The sequence below is a fragment of the Bombus affinis genome, unplaced genomic scaffold (genome assembly GCF_024516045.1).
Source record: "Bombus affinis isolate iyBomAffi1 unplaced genomic scaffold, iyBomAffi1.2 ctg00000064.1, whole genome shotgun sequence".
In the NCBI taxonomy this organism is placed as follows: domain Eukaryota; kingdom Metazoa; phylum Arthropoda; class Insecta; order Hymenoptera; family Apidae; genus Bombus; species Bombus affinis.
Genome location: NW_026108821.1, coordinates 1,196,684 through 1,213,922, shown reverse-complemented (window position 1 = coordinate 1,213,922; position 17,239 = coordinate 1,196,684).

Below are 17,239 nucleotides of genomic sequence, written 5' to 3'. Positions count from 1 at the left end.
CGTTCGGAAAATGGGGGAAATTGGCGTTACTGTTAATTGGTCAATTTCCATGTTGGTGGTTAGGGAAGGGTGCTAGCCGCCCTCAAGAGAGAGTTCGAGAAGAGGAAGCGTCGATCGTGAGAAACATAGATTTCTCCTATTTTCTCGTAGTTGGAACGAGGACTGTTTGTCGGTTTGAAGGACTTTAGTTAAACAAATCTTAAGATTTATAGCGGGTCCTCGTACTAGCTGCTCATGTATTTACTCAAATAATAGAGTCTGCGTGTGGCGAGCCACGGGACAGAAATCGTTGAAATGCTTACCGTCGTGCCCCGTCCCAAGTATTTCTTTTAAGGAGAGCTATAGAGTTACTTCATGCCTTTGTTAGACAAAACGTTCATCCCTTGACCGCGACTACGTTCGGCGACTGACTGTCTCCTCGAGTCCGAGCTCACTATCATAAATCTCTGTAGCGGCACTCGACAGCAAACTTCCCAACGGTTTCTGTCCCGTGCCTCGCTACACAAGGACTCTACCTTTCGAACAGATGATTGCCAGATGTCTGTCAGATACACTCTCACCGAATATTTACAGCGAGCCTAAGGACCCGCTATAAATCTTGGGATTCATGCAGCTAAGATTCTCTAAAGGGACAAATAGTCTTTGTCTGAATAGTCCCTACACATACCACCCACATACGGGAAATCTGCTTTTTCTCACGTACGACGCTCCTCGCTAGCAACTTTCTCTCAAGGGCAGCTGTCATCCCTTTCCAAGAACCAACTCTCAATTTAACAGCGACGTCCCTTTCCCTCACTCTCTGAACTAACACTTTTCTTAACGAATCCGATGATCCCGTATCCTTAGACACACCCAAACACAGTTTTCCTAAGGAGCATCATCGCGACACAAATTCATTCTGTTCTATCGCGAGCCGCGAGGCAAGTTGGAAGACTCCTTCTGGATTGTTTGTCCGCAGTCGTAAGTAATAGCGAATCTGAATCTCTCGACGTACGTGCAATCGTCTCGACTCGAACCACCGCGTAAAGTATCGCGCCGAGCTTGAACTTGTAATCTTGAATCGATAATTGTACCGTGCTTTCGGCGCGCTAGTGTATACCACGAACACAAGCAAATAAACAGTTATTGTTAAACAATACCGAGTGATTCTTCTATACCTATCACGCACGTCACCTCATCTCAAATAAGTACAGTCGGATCGAATGACAACAGTTTCATAATACGGCTATGGTGAAGTCTAAGTTACAGTACTAGGGGTCTTCCCAAAGTTCCGAAGGGAAGTTTCAGGTGTTCTTTCATCTCCGACACGGCCATTTTGACTATCACACGTCCTCCTGTGTAACTAAAATATTGAGTTTCCTAACATTAGACTCGATACAATTAACATTATTCACAATTTATCTAGATGTTCGAATAAGGCAAGGGTCCAGTGTAGCAACAAATCCTGTTCGGAGATTTGGCAGCAAAAAAAATAAAAGATTATGAAAATTAGTAGCGTTATAGTTAGTATCCAAGGTGATAGTTGCATCCTGCAGGTTATCAGTCGGATGGACCATTTTCGATTTCGCACTCCAAAGGATCTCGGTCTTCTAGATCGTGTGAGCACATTGAGTTTCGTTCCACGGTCTCACTGGGCCTTATCATATTGTCACCCCGAAAAGCATGCAAGTCGCATCGCATGTTCTCACTGAGCCTTATCATACTGTTACAATGAAAAGCGTGTGAGCCACATCACACGTTCTCTCTGAGCTGTATCACACTGTTACCATGAAAAGCGTGTGAGCCACATCCCACGTTCTTTCTGAGCTTTATCACACTGTTACCATGAAAAGCGTGTGAGCCACATCACACGTTCTTTCTGAGCTTTATCACACTGTTACCATGAAATGAAAAGCGTGCGAACTCCCCCTGCCGGGTGTTATTGGCATAGTGCTACTAATCTTCCGAGATCGAAGTACTCATATCGTCATGGCCACTGTTATGGCCTTCACTACAGACATCCAACTCGGCAGGGGTGCAACCATCTGGCATTTTCCTCAACATGTCGTGACTGTACTTGAACGATCGCTTACCGTTTAATACCTTTAAGATATACATGCCTCCTTCCAAAACTTCTGCTATTACAAATGGACCTCTAAATTTTGGATCTAATTTGGTTTGATTTCGTTCCTCATTTTGCGTAATACGAAATCACCGAGGTTAAACCTAACCGCTTTAGCTTTAGTTTTGTCAAATCCATCCTCATCATACCTAGCACTAGTTTCCATCCCCTTTATTGCCTGTCGTCTTATATTGGAGATATCGATACTTTTGATGTTATCGGGTAACAACAGATCGTACGGTCTTGTCGTTCTACCTATTAGTAGTTCAAATGAGCTCGAGTTTGTCACGCGGTTGGTGGTGCAATTCAAAGCCAACTGTATTTCCCCAATCGAGTCTTGCCACGGCCGCCCGGTCGTTTCCACTACCGTGAACATAATTTTCAATGCACCCGTAACACGCTCTACCTGTCCCTTGGCTCTACTAGCACCGGTCGCTATCAAGTGAACTTTAATTCGTTTGCTTTCGCAGAATTCTCGAAATTCCTTACCCTTAAAACATATTCCCTGATCTGCTATTATCCGACAGGGCCTCCCGAATAAAAATATAGCGGATTTAAGCGCTTTAATGGTGTTAAGGGAATCTATCTTACGAGTATGATGCAGGTATACGAATTTAGTGAAGACGTCGATCAAAACAATGACGTGCTCCTTTGAATCGCTTTTACCATTCAACTTGCCTGTTATGTCCATGTGGACCGTATGCCAGGGTATGCTGGTCTTAGGTATAGGATGCAGTTCGGCTTGTATCTTACCTAAACTAGCTTTCGAATCTTGACAAGCATGACAGTTCTCAATGAATCGGCGAACGTACTTCGCCATCACTTCGAAACAGTAATATTCGTATAGTTTCTCCCAACCTTAGTGCATAATTGACTGGTGCACACGGTTAATAACAGACTATCTAAAACCACTTGGGACTATAGGTAAACAAAGAGTCCTGCCGTTTCTTTGTATCCTACGGTAAATAGTACCGGACCGTAATTCGTATGTATTCGCGATGTCTCCCGCGAGCCCATCGTTTTGCAATTCCTTGACGATTTCCAAGATTTGAGAATCACGACGTTGTTCCGCTAACAGCCAATCTTCCGAAATTTCTGCCAGATTAACTATTTTCTCTTTGATTTTGTCGAATTTAATAGGGTCAACGCCTGTGCGGTTTCGCGAAAAGAAATCTACGTGAGCCGTCCGTTTACTTTCCCAATACATAAAGTCATAAATAAAAGTCTGCAAGTAAGTCCATCACCTATGGTCCCTGTCATTTAAATGTACTTTATTACTCAGCGCTTTCTACGAGTTGCAATCCGTGACGACAAGAAATTTCCGTTCATGTAGATAGTGACGGAAATGTTTTACGGCGTTTACGATAGCTAATGTTTCGAGTTCATAGGAGTGATATCTGGATTCCGCGGGGCTGGTTCTATTATTGTAATACTCTATTACCTTGTTCTTACCTTCGGCTTGATGCGTCAAAATCGCCCCGTAACTCTCCGAGCTAGCATCAGTAGGTAGTTCTATCGGGTAATTGGGGTTGAATATCATTAGCACCGGCGCGTCGGTCAGGACGGAAACTACCTGTTGTCTTATTTTTTCGTGTCTATCTGTCCAAGTTTTATTTCTGTTATCTGAGATGAGCGCGTACAGGGATGAGCGCGTAGTTTCCTCATCTGTGAGAATTTTGGGATGAACTGTGTGACGGTCGTTGGCACAGGTAAAGAACTTAAGGTGTGTATTTTACCCGGGTCGGGACGAACTTCTCCGTTATGAATTACATATCTCAAATAGAGCACCGATGTGCTTAAGAGAACGTTTCGCAAAGTTAAAAGAGAATCCGGCTTTTACGAGGGTATCTAATACGGTGTTTCAATCTTTCTAAAGCTTGATCTATCGAGTCGGCAATAATTAGGACGTTATCGAAATAAATAACAACGTACGAATGAGCGAGGTCGCCTGGGGCGTTGCGAATGGCCCTCCGAAAGACGGACGGTGCAATTTTCAGTCCAAACGGCATCGTTATCTATTCATATTGTCTGCCGGGGGTAACGAACGCTGTATACTCCGCTGAATTAGGATAAATAGGAATTTGGTGAAACCCGCTGACCATGTCCAGGCTAATAGAGTATCTCGCCTCTTGCAATCTCGCGACTTGATCCGCAATAAGGAATAAAGGGTACCGATCCGCGACCATATTTTGACTTAGCTCTCGGGAACCTGCTCATAATCTATCTGAGCCGTTTTTCTTCTTCACGAGTTACGTAGGGCTCGCAAATGGCGAATTACTAGGCCTTATGACCTTTGCATTAATTAAAACGCTTGTTTTCTCACTTACCGCTCTTCGCTTCTCCTCGCTAAGTCTATAAGAACTTCCTCGTACGGTGGTGTTAGGATCAATTAATCGTATTTCTAACCGGCCTGTATTTGCGCGAATACGTAGGAAACCCGTAACGAATCTTTGAATTTGTCGAGAAGAGAAATTGATCGACTTTTATTATTACCATGTACATCAGTGTCAACTTCATTAACGACGATCTCGTTTCCAGTGGTTTCATTACAGACATTAATTATTTTTGTTTTACACATAGCGAGGCTATTTTACGTAATGTTACGTCAAAACCCAGACTTAGAGTTCCGCAACTAATCGCGATATCATATTTTAAATAACTATCAGGAAGGACATGAGAAATTATCTTCGATGTAAAAATCATTAATACACACGATGAACAAATGGTTGGCATTTGTTTAATACAGGTATTCCCTACTCCTTGCATTACTAATATGTCAGTCATTCCTTTGTCAGAAAATGCCGAGGCCGTGGACTCTTTAATTAGTGAACGCTCTGCTCCCGAATTCGGAGTAAAATGGAAACGATTCACCCAGATGACTTGATCTATCCGTTGATGCTTCCAGTACGCACGAGTCGACTCGCCACTCGTTATTGAAATCATAGTTTCCCTCCATAATCAGGTTGGCAGCTGCGCCCCATGCAGCGGAGTCGGAGCACGCGATTTTAAGGGTTAAAACGTGGTAGCGAAAAATTGTTAGGTTTCACACTCGATTTTTGCACTAGCGACTGAATTACTTGCGCACGATGGTCTTAAGTTCTAGCACTGTTATAGTCGGCACTGATCCCACTTCAGATTTCGGGTTGGCGTTAAAATTAGAGTTAGGGTTAAGGACGTGAAACGAATCCCTATTGGCGCTAGACGTGATCATTATGCAATAGAGGTGATATTTACTAGTGCAAATATGACTATGGTGGAATTGGACAAGTAATCGCGATAATTAGATACTCGGGAAGCTAATGACAATGATCCTAGGCTCAATAACGAATCAGCGGTCAACGGGATGACGAACTCTACTTTTCTTTAGCGTCTAAGTTGTACTCAATGTTAATGCATGGGGCAATCATTACGTAGCAGAGGGTTACTTGAATCGTCGTCGTGATCGTAAGGGAGAGTGTTTCTCCATCACGGTAACGCTGTCGAGGAAAACTATGATGGGTGTGCCTAAGGGCACGAAATCATCGGATTCGTGGAGATAATTCTTCGTTCGGAAAGTGAGGGAAATTGGGGGTACTGTTAATTGGTCAATTTCCATGTTGGTGGTTAGGGAAGAGTGCTAGCCGCCCTTAAGAGAAAGTTCGAGAAGAGGAAGCGTCGTTCGTGAGAAAAATAGATTTCTCCTATTTTCTCGTAGTTGGAACGAGGACTGTTTGTCGGTTTGAAGGACTTTAGTTAAACAAATCTTAAGATTCATACCCGGTCCTCGAACTAGCTAGCTGAACATGTACTGTGGAGACGTGACGACATCTGGTAATCATCTTACTCAAAGAATAGAGTCTGCGTGTGGCGAGCCACGGGACTGAAATCGTTGAAATGCTTACCGTCGTGCCCCGTCCCAAGTATTTCTTTTAAGGAGAGCTATAGCGTTACTTCATGCCTCTGTTAGACAAAACGTTTATCCCATGACCGCGACTACGTTCGGCGACTGGTTGTCGCCTCGAGCCCGAGCTCACTATCATAAAACTCAAATAAGTACAGTCGGATCGAATGACAACAGTTTCATAATACGGCTATGGTGAAATCTAAATTACAGTACTAGGAGTCTTCCCAAAATTCCGAAGGGAAGGTTCCGGTGTTCTTTCATCTCCGACATATATATGCTTGATCTGCCAGGGTCCAGTGTGGATATAGCGCAAACTGGCTGGTAAGCGATGTAGTTGGCAAGAAATGTGGAGTACCAGGCACATCGAATTGTCGACATATCAGCAATAGCAACGGAGATACGAAGAGTTGAATACTTGAGTCTGAATCTGCGAAACTACAATTACACTGCACATAACAGGAACCAGAGTCGACGTAGAGCAAAGCGCATAAGTACTGTATTTGGCTGTAATTGTGGAGTATAGCGCGCATCGCATTTGCGACATGTATCCAATACCAGCGCTGATACGTTGGTTTGAACATTTAGGCATGAATATGCAAAACAGCAATTACGCTGAATCTGTCAGTGACCAGAGAAGACGTAAGACAGAGGAGAAGATAGAATCCGAAGATGTGCTCTGTGCTCACCAGCAAATCAGGAGCATAACGCTCACCGAATTGTCGACATATCTGCCACAGAAACGGAGATACGTTGCTCTCGATATTCAAGCATGAATATGCTAAATTGCAATTATGGTGTATTTGACAGGGACAAGAGCGTACATAACTCTAACCTACTGATGTGCGCTGTATATGACATCAGATGATAAATATAACGCGCACCGAATATTCTGTAAGTGTGCCATAGAACCAGAGATTCGTTGGTTCGAATATTTAATACTGATTATGCAAAACTGCAAATACGCAGGATTCGGCTGGGTCCCGATTTTACATGCATCAAACGGAAAAACGTGCACTGTGTTTGCCAGCTAATTTGGAGTATAACGAGCCTCTAATTGTAGCCATGTATGCCATAGAATCGGAGATACGTCGGTTTGAATACTTAATCCTGAATATACGAAACTGCAACTACGCTGGATCTGGCTGGGTCCAGATTTTACATAGCGTAAACCGGATGATGTGCACTGTACTTGGCATCAGATGTGGAATATAACGCGCATCGCATGGCCAATGTTTCTGGAAAACAAGCGGAGATACCTTGATTCGAATATGTAAGCATTAATATCCAAAACTGCAATTTCGATGGATTTCTCCGATTCCAGTCTTGACAGTGTGCAAACGGGGTGATGTGTGCTGTATTTGGCAGCAAATGTGCAGTATTACGTACATCCTATTGTCGACGTACCTACAATGGATACGGAGATACTTTCACTTGAATAACAAGGCTTGAATATGCAAAACTACAAATACGCTGCATTTGACACGGTCCGGATTTAACACGGCTTAAACCAGATGAAGCGCTCTGCGTATGGCAGTCAATGTGGAATATAAAGCGCATCGTATTGTCGACATATGTGCTATTGAATCGGAGTAACGTTGATTTGCATATTTAAGCCCGAACATGCAAAATTGCATTTGGGCAGGATTTTGCAGGGACCAGAGTTGACACAGCGCAAACGAGCTGATGGGCAATGTAACTACAGCAAATGCGGAGTACAAGGCGTATGGAATTGTCGACATATGTGCAAAAGAAGCGGCGAATCTTTGAATGCAATATTTAAGCATTAACAAGAAAAACTACAATTACGCTGGATTTTACAGGGTCCAGAGTTGACATAGCACAGACCGGCTGATTTGGCATCATATGTGGAGTATTCTGCGCATCGAATAGGCGACATAGAAACCAAGATACGTTCATTTGAATATGTAATATTTGAATATTTCGCCTGAAAATGCATAATTGCGTATACGCTGAGTTTGGCTGCGCCCACACGTTACATAACTCAAACCAGATAATATACATTGTGTTTGGCAGCAAAAGTGGCGTATATCGCGCATCGAATTGTCGGCATATCTGCAACGCAAACGGCGATACGGTGATTTGAATAATTAATCATGAATATGCAAAGCAGCAATTTCGCTAGGTTTGACAGAGACCGGAGTTGACATGGTACAAACCAGCAGATGTGCGGTGCACATGACATCGGATGTGAAATGTAACGGGTATCGCTTTGTCGCCATATGTGCAATAGAAACGGAGATACATTCATTTGAATATGTTAACCTTAATTTGTAAAACTGCAATTACGCTTGATATGTCGAGGACCGGAGATGATATAATAGCACGAGCCAGCTGATGTGAGCTGTATTTGGCAGGCAATGAGGAGTATATCTCGCATCTAATTGACGACAAATCTGCAATTGCAGCGATGATACATTGTAGTTAATATTCAATAATGGGCCTATTACGATACAGATAGTATTATCGTGACTGAAACACATTGCCGTCTCAGTAAAACCATTTTATTTCAAGCTTCGCGCTACAGATCTGAATCCGGACAAGACCGTTTCAAGTTCTCGCAAGAGCAAGCAGTCAAATTAAGGTACTCACACGAGTTAGAGTCTAATACATTTTATTGGTCCAACATAGATGGGGCGATCTCGCATCGAAGTTTTCAGAGGACCGCGTAACTTTCCAACGACGACCGCCGTGCGAGCAGCGGATAAACTTATTTCGTGCCTTAGGTTGCCCTCACCACGTCCTCTACTTCTTGGTTCTTGGTTGGTAGCTTTAGCGGCTGCAGGTCCGAGAAATTGCATCTTGACCCGCTTTCTCGTATGTCTCATGTGACGTCTCGCTTTCCGCCGTAGTCACTTGTCGGATCCACAAACGTTGAACCATTTGCGCGAGACAAGCGCGGCGCTCTGCAGGGACGAGGGATCCAATTTTCGAAGTATCAAGTGCGATACCTCCAGTGGTAGTTCGGAAATGATATCTACTTTACTTGGCACGAACAAACCAACGACGCGTAGTAGAGATCTAAAAAATTCCATGTTGCTTCTACTGTTGCGCGAGCACGACTGACGGTCTGGCTAAGAGTGGAGGCTTATATATGTGCTGTTCGTCACGGTGCACTGCGAGTTCCGGTTCCGGGTGAGAGTGCTGGTCAGGCAGAATCGGTGGTATGTGCATGTACTTTCACTTACATCGGGTTCACATTGTGATTACAGTTAGAGGCGCGAAACGGATCTTCATTTGGTTTAGACGTTGTAGTTATGCAATAGAGCAGATATTTACTAGTGTAAATTTGATTGTTATATAATTTGACAAGTAGTCGTGGTAATTAGGTACTCGAGAAGCTAATGACAATGATCCTGGGTTCAATAACAAAGCCGCGGTCAACGGGATAACAGAATTCGTTTTCATCCTGATTCCAAGTTGTACCATACTTCCTTATCTACGGTATAGGTAGGACTGAACAAACTCTTTGTCAAAACATAGAATATCCACCGAGTGTTAAGGCTCTTTGTAACTGGCTAATGTGACCTCACGAGAGAATGATTTTCCGGCACGATGATGCTGCAGAGGAAAACTATGATGGGTGTGTCTAAGGGCACCAGAACATCGGATACGTGGAGAAATGACTTCGCTCGGAAAGAGATTGAAAGTGACGTTACTGTTAATTGGACAATTTCCATGTTGATGGTTAGAGAAGAATGCTAGTAGCCCTTGAGGGAACGTTGCTAGCGGGAAGCGTCGTCCGTGGAAAAATAGATTTCACCTATCATCCCGTAGTTGAAACAAAGACTGTTTGCCTGTTTAGGACTGTTAAGGACTTTAATTAACTAAATCTTAAGGTTTATAATGGGTCCTCTGGCTAGCTAAACATATACTGTTGAGATGCGTTGACATCTGCCAATCATCTTATCCGACGGATAGAGTCTGCGTGTGGCGAGTCACGGGACAGAAACCGTTGGAATGTTTACTGTCACGTGCCGCTACGATTATTTCATTTAAGGACAGCTATAGAATTACTCCATGCCTTTATTATACAAAACGTTCATCTCTTGACCGCGGCTACGTTCGGTGACTGGTTGTCGCCTCGAGGCCATGTTCGGTATCACAAGTTTCGAACCATTACAATCGGACTGGATGACTACAATTGTTTAATTACCGCTACGGTAGAATCTAGATTACAATGTTACGGGATTTTCCCAAAATTCAAATGGAAGGTTGCCGTGTTCATTCATCTGCGACTTATATTTATGTCGCTGGTAGTTCTTACGCATTAGCTTATCGACGGCCTGGCTGGGAACGATCAGGGAAGCGAACTTTTCTGCCCGCGCGCCTGGAGTGATGAATTCCTGAGTCCTCTTCGTTTTGATCGTTTCAAACATCAGGTGGTATTATTACTTCGCGATTTTCGCTATAATGGTGTTCAATGTTACCGTGCAATAAAAATTCACGCATTTCGGACGGTCTAAGTGTACGATTACGTTCTTGTTGCTAACTTCAATCGCAATGGTCATTTTTTGCTCTCGATATAAATTGATGCGGTCCGCCGTTGGGTGGTTGTAAGGGGTTTCCGATGTAATCGTGACGTAGAAATACGTAAGACTTTAGACGGCTTCCGTATTTCGACTTGGCCTGTTGCTTCGTTGGTACACAGAATTCTGCCGGCAATCGTATGCCGGTGCCATAAACCATTTCGGCTGTCGTCGTTTTCACGTCCGTAATAACTGTTCGTATGCCTAATAAAACTATTGGCAAGATTTCTACACAGTTGCTCGTATCGTGGCATTTGATTGCTGCTTTTAGTTGTCGGGGCAGGCGATCTACCATCCCGTTGGTCACGGGGTGATAGGCTGTCGTTCGTAAATGCCTAATGCCCAGGAACAGGCATAATTCGTTAAATATGTTTGATTGGAACTGGCGTCCTTGATCGGTCCTTCTCCTTAAAGGTACGTCGAAACGGAATATCCACGTGGAAAGGATGGCTGAAACAACGGTTGCCGCCTCCATGTCGGCGATGGGAACGGCTTCGGTCTCACGCGAAAAACGATCGATTTCCGCCAGGCAATGTCGGTATCCTAGCGTCCCGTGTCTGGGGGGGTTTGTCATAAGGTCATCGACGTCATGTAGCTGTTGATCGCTGAGGCATGTGCCAGCGTCACGTTCCTAATTATGCTCTAGCAGTTTATATTTCTCTAGTCAAGTTGTTTGAATGAACTGTAATTTATACCTGTTAAATCAGTCTATACTTAATTGAACCACCCCGATTATCCTAACAGAAATAAGGTTATCGATCTGTTCGTGGCTGTTAGGAACATGATACATTTACACTGTACATGTGAATGTGCGTGTGAGCGTCAGAGGACGTCCAGGCCTTAGTTGGGACAAAAGACAAGAGTCAGTCGTTTCAAGTATCTGGAAGAGTCGGTTGGCAACAAGCGTGCGTGCGAGCAGGATTTCGAGGTCTTTAGAGTATAAGATATATGTATAACTGTTGTGTGCTAAATAAAGGGAATTATTTGTATTTCCGAACCCCTTCTATGCCCTTACAGTGGCGTCGATTATCTGATGATAACGGGAATTTACGACTCTCGTTGACGCGAAACATAGTTGATTTTGTTTAAATGCTAGTTATAGTTTCGCGTGATTAGGGGCAGAAGGAAAGAAGGCTATACACGAATCATTTATAAACCACTTAAGAAGTATGGGCGAAAATGATTTGAAATAGTATTTCTTTACTCAGATTGCCTTATTTTCATATTGCTATTATAACATAAATGTCATAGTAGAAACCCGGATGATAAATAAATGGCTTATTTCGTTAAACAAATTATTGCCTTTCTGAATTAAATTAGAGACTTTCAATAATCCTCAACTACGAAATTTATGTTGATTCTTTTATAAATGGTGCATGCCTGTCAGTTAGATATTATAAGCACGAAGAGTTTACCATTAAAACTTTAAGATTTCGACAAAAGTTTTAAAGCGTAGGCGTCACTGTGTAGATACGTAGGTAGGTAAATTGAGGTCAACCGGATGTAGAGTTAGTGCCGCATTGACTACGCTGGTCTTTACCTTTCTCTCATTGCGTTCGTCAGATAATTAATATAATTTACATGTTATTATAAACTGTATTATAAATTATTATAAATTTTTGTACATAATATATATTGTTGAGGTAAATAAATTCAAAATTTAGGGAACAACGAATTCAAGTATTATCCTGTGCTGTCGGGTTACTATTGGTGGCGGGGCAGTAGCCGCTTGGGGTACGTGGGCGTTGCCTCTGGGCCGCTTCGGTCAATCTCACTCCGCGAGTAGTTGGGAACGGCTATGTCGAAGTCAGTTATGAAAGTGCGCAGTGGTTTCTCAGTCTGATTCGTGTATTTTCCATGTATGTTATATCAGATTTCTTGGATATTATTTCGTCACAGTGTAAAATGTGTCTTTTTTATACTTGCGAACTGGTTAATTCTATCGTTGTTACTGAATATTATAATATTCTTGTACGTTAGTGTATTTGTATTGGTATAGAATGGATTCGGAAATACAAATAATTCCCTTTATTTAGCGCACAACATCTATACATATATCTTATACTCTAAAGACCTCGAAATGCTACTAGCACGCACGCTTGTTGTCAACCGGCTACTCCAGATACTTCTAACGCCTGACTCTTCTCTTTTGTCCCAACTAAGGCCTGGACGTCCTCTGACGCTTACACGCACATTTACATGTACAGTTTAAAAGTATCATGTTCCTAACACGCCTCCTTACATTTATACTGTACACTTAATCGTAGTTACATGCTTTGACGAATTGCGTAACAGAAACTTTAACACTTATTGCCTTATCTACATTTCTCTTAGTATACATTCATCCATGACCTAAACCTATCGAATGTCTCTCTACGCTGTGCCTTCGAAAAAATATCCGCAGTATTTTCGCCTGTACTTACTTTAAGTATGTTTATCTTGTTCTCCTTTAAGCACTCGTGAACGTGGTGCTAATGAACTTCAATGTGTTTAGAATTTTTCCAAAAATTTCCGTGCTTTGCTATACTTATCACTCCAGAGTTATCCTCATAAATTTTTACAGGGTTATCGTCTAGATTTACATTGAAGATTTTCATAATTTCCCTAATGGACATTAATTCACTCACCGCTTCCGATAGAGCTACATACTCTGCATACGTCGAGGCTTTTGTCACACACCTTTGTTTTTTAGACTTCCAACCAATTACATTTCCATACAATCTAATTACATATTCAGAAGTCGATTTCCTTTCGAATTGATCTCCTGCCTAATCAGCGTCCACATATCAATCTATCGTTTCACATTTTTCATTCCTTTTATAATCTAATCTTAAATCTCTAATCCGGTACAAATATTTCAATATTCTCATTACAACAATCTTGAAATCTACTCAAATAATTCACACTATAACTTATATCGGGTCTGGTATTTTCACTAATATACAACAATGCTCCAATTAAATTTTTGTATCCAATATCCTTTCTATTTATCTCAGCTTTTTCAATTTTTAAGTTGGTCTCCATAGGTGTACAGTACAATTTGCTATTTTGTAACTTACATTTGTTTGCCAATGATTCAATGTATTTCTTTTGGCTTAATCTTATTTCATTTTTGAAATAATCATAGTCTATATTTATTCCAAGATATTCTTTGACTTCATCTAAATCTTTCATTTCAAATCTATTAGTTAATAAGTTCTTTACCCTTTGTATCTTCCTTTTATTTTTACTACAAATTAGCAAATCGTCTACATACATTAGCAAATAAACAACATTTTCTCCCTCTCCATGTGTATATAGGCACAACTCTATGTTATTCTTCTTAAAACCTAATTTCGTCACATACTTATCAAGACACTCATACCACTCCCTTCGACTTTCTTTTAACCCATAAAGCGCTTTCGATAGTTTACAAACTCTATTCGTTCCGTCCGCATATCCCTTTGGTTGATTTACATATACCTCCGAGGTTACTTCACCATTTAAAAAAGCAGTTTCTACATTCATTTGCTCAATAATTAATCCATTTTGACAACAATATGATAGCAATATCTTAAAGGTCTAATTATTCGCTACTGGGGAGTATATGTCATCGGCTACGTTTCTTTGTTGGAATCCTCTTACCACTAATCTAGCCTTATACCTGTCATCTGATTTTCTCGTGTAAACCCATTTTACATCTAATACATCTTTGCCTTTTACCCTTTCTACCAATTTCCAAGTTTTATTCTTATAAAGACATTCTATTTCCTTATCCATAGCTTGTTTCCAATCTTCACTATCTTCGCAACAAATCGCCTCCTCAAATGTACAAGGGATATCTACTCTACAATAATTTGCATGGATTTCACTAATGTTTTCTTTTTCTGGATATCTTACTGGAGTTCTCTTATTACGTGTAGATCTTCCAGGGATGTTTAAGCTTTCAAGACTGTTATCATTTTCATCTTCCCTACTTTCTAACTCTTCCTTATTCATGTTTACCAATAAATCATTATTCTCAATGTCATCGTTATCTTTATCGAATGAATTCTCCACAAAACCGATACATTTTGTGTCTGTTTCTATGACCTCTACATGTCTCGCTATTGTTATTTTCCGACCTAATAAGACTCTGTAACCTACTTCACTATATCCTAACAAAATTCCCATATCTGCCTTCTTATCCCATTTAGAAACTCTTTTTTGTTCCGGTCTTCTTACAAAAACTTTACTTCCATATAGATGTAGATTTGCAACACTTGGTTTTCTCCCGAAGAATATTTCAAAAGGTGTCTTTCTCTCTATAGTATTTGCCAGTATTCTATTTTTCAAGTATACCGCTGTACAAGCTATTTCCGGTCAGTACCTTTTATGTACTTTCGCTTCCGCTAACAAGCAACGCGCCATGTCCATAACTGTTCTATTATACCTTTCCGCTGTCCCGTTTAACTCGTGTACGTAGGTTGGGCAATTATTAATTCTGATACCTTTATCCCTAGCATATTTATAAATTCGATTATTCAAATACTCTTTTCCATTATCACATCTCAATATTTTTAACTTCTTGCCCGTCAAATACTCGGCTTCATTTACAAACTGTACGAAACAATCAAAGACCTCACCCTTTGATTTTATACAATAAACTCTAGCTATTTTGCTATAATCATCGATAAATGAGATGAAATATTTCTCTTCATTGAATCCGGTAGTCTTAAAGGGACAGCACACGTCCGTATGAATAATTTCCATTATCTCCCTAGCCTTGGTTTGATTATTTTTGAATGGTAAATTGTGCATTTTACTTTCTATGCACACCCTACATTTCAAAAATTCCTTCTCAATTTCATTCGGTATACAGTAACTAGCTGCTCTTTACCCAAAATATTTAAATATTTAAAATTTACGTGTCCTAACATCCTATGCCATCTTTCCTTTTTACTCATACCACTACGTTCGGCGCTGTTTGCTAAGTGCTCCTTCCCTTTCAATATACTTTTCATTCTATATGTTCCCTTTTCTTTAACCGCTACCGCCGTAAGCTTATTGTCCTCACCTATTACTTTTGCAATATTTCCTTTTGAAATAACCGTGTTCTTATTATCTGTTAGCTTGCCTAAACTAATCAAGTTTGCAGACACTTCTTTCGCGTAAAAAACGTTATTCATATTTATTTCATTTTCTTTCCAAATGCTTCAAAATAAGTTATAACATTCCCTACTTTTGTTGCCTTTATCGATTTATTATCGCCTAAATATATATTTACGGGTTCTTTAAGGTCAATAGAATTGTCGAAATAATTTACGTTGTTAATTATGTGATCTGTGCAACCGCTATCTAATAGCCACATTACTTCATTATTACTTATCTCGTTCGCCTCGCCGCTGTGTGCTGCGTGCGCCGTTGCTATCAATGTGCCTGATCTTGAGTTACCATGCTCGCTCGTGCCGGTTGTTGATTGACGATGGAAATTTCCACGTCCCCTGCTCGTATTTCCTTTGTTTCCTCTTCCTCTGCTGCGACCACGTGTTGACCCACGCCAAAAACTGTTACTGCTTCCCGCTTCGACGCCATTTTGACACTCTCTCGCAAAATGTCCTACTCTTCCACGTCTGAAGCATCCTTCCTTTTTTGCAGAAAAGGCGTTGGTTTGCATTTCTCCTCGATTGGACTTATTTTTCTTCTCCGCTATTTCAATTTTATTTATTACATACGCTACCGTTTGATTTTCTGCTTTCATGCATCTACTATATCCGCTATGTAGGTGTATTCTTCGGGTAACGTATTCAGCATGTAATTTAGTTTTTCCCTCTCACTCACTTGTGCACCCGCACATTTTAATTCATTTATTAATTTTTCGAAATCGCTAAAGAACGTTGCTGAATCAGTGTATTTCTCAAGTCTTATCTTTTCCTATCTCCTTCTGCATACGATCTGTAGTGAAGTCGACGCTTTCAAGTACATTTTATCAAACTTTTTTACTATCCCATATGCCGTTTTTTCTTCTCTAATATATTCCAATTGTCTATTTGTAACGGCATTATAAATTATATTTATTGCCTTCAGATCCTTTTTGTCCCAGTCTTCATTGTCTGTTTCTGTCTTCACCCTGTCTTCACCGAGTTGTGACAATCTCGCATTCTTTACATCTGAGAAGCATCGTTATTCTTTGCTTCCACATACCGTAATCCTCACCATCGAAAATAGGTATCATGATTTCCGATCTCTCCATTTTAAATGATTCCTGATCTCTTACTCAAGCGTTCCTACGTGCTCGAAGTGTATTTTTCTTCTTTGTAACCTTTGAACGTTTCTTTCCTTACTGAGAATTCACACGAACTAACTCGCAATATTGAAAAACACGCACTAAAATAACTTACAAAATTATGAACCACGCTCTGCTACCATGAAAAGATATAGAATGGATTCGGAAATACAACTAATTCCCTTTATTTAGCACACAGCTGTTATACATATATCTTATACTCTTAAGACCTCAAAAACCTACTTGCACGCACGCTTGTTGTCAACCGACTCTTCCAGATACTTCTAACGACTGGCTCTTGTCTTTTGTCTCAACCAAGACCCGGACGTCCTCTGACGCTTACACACACATTCACATGTACAGTGTTAATGTATCATATTCCCAACAATAATGTGAACCCGATGTAAGTGAAAATACATGCACATACCATCGATTCTGCCTGACCAGCACTCTCACCCGGAACC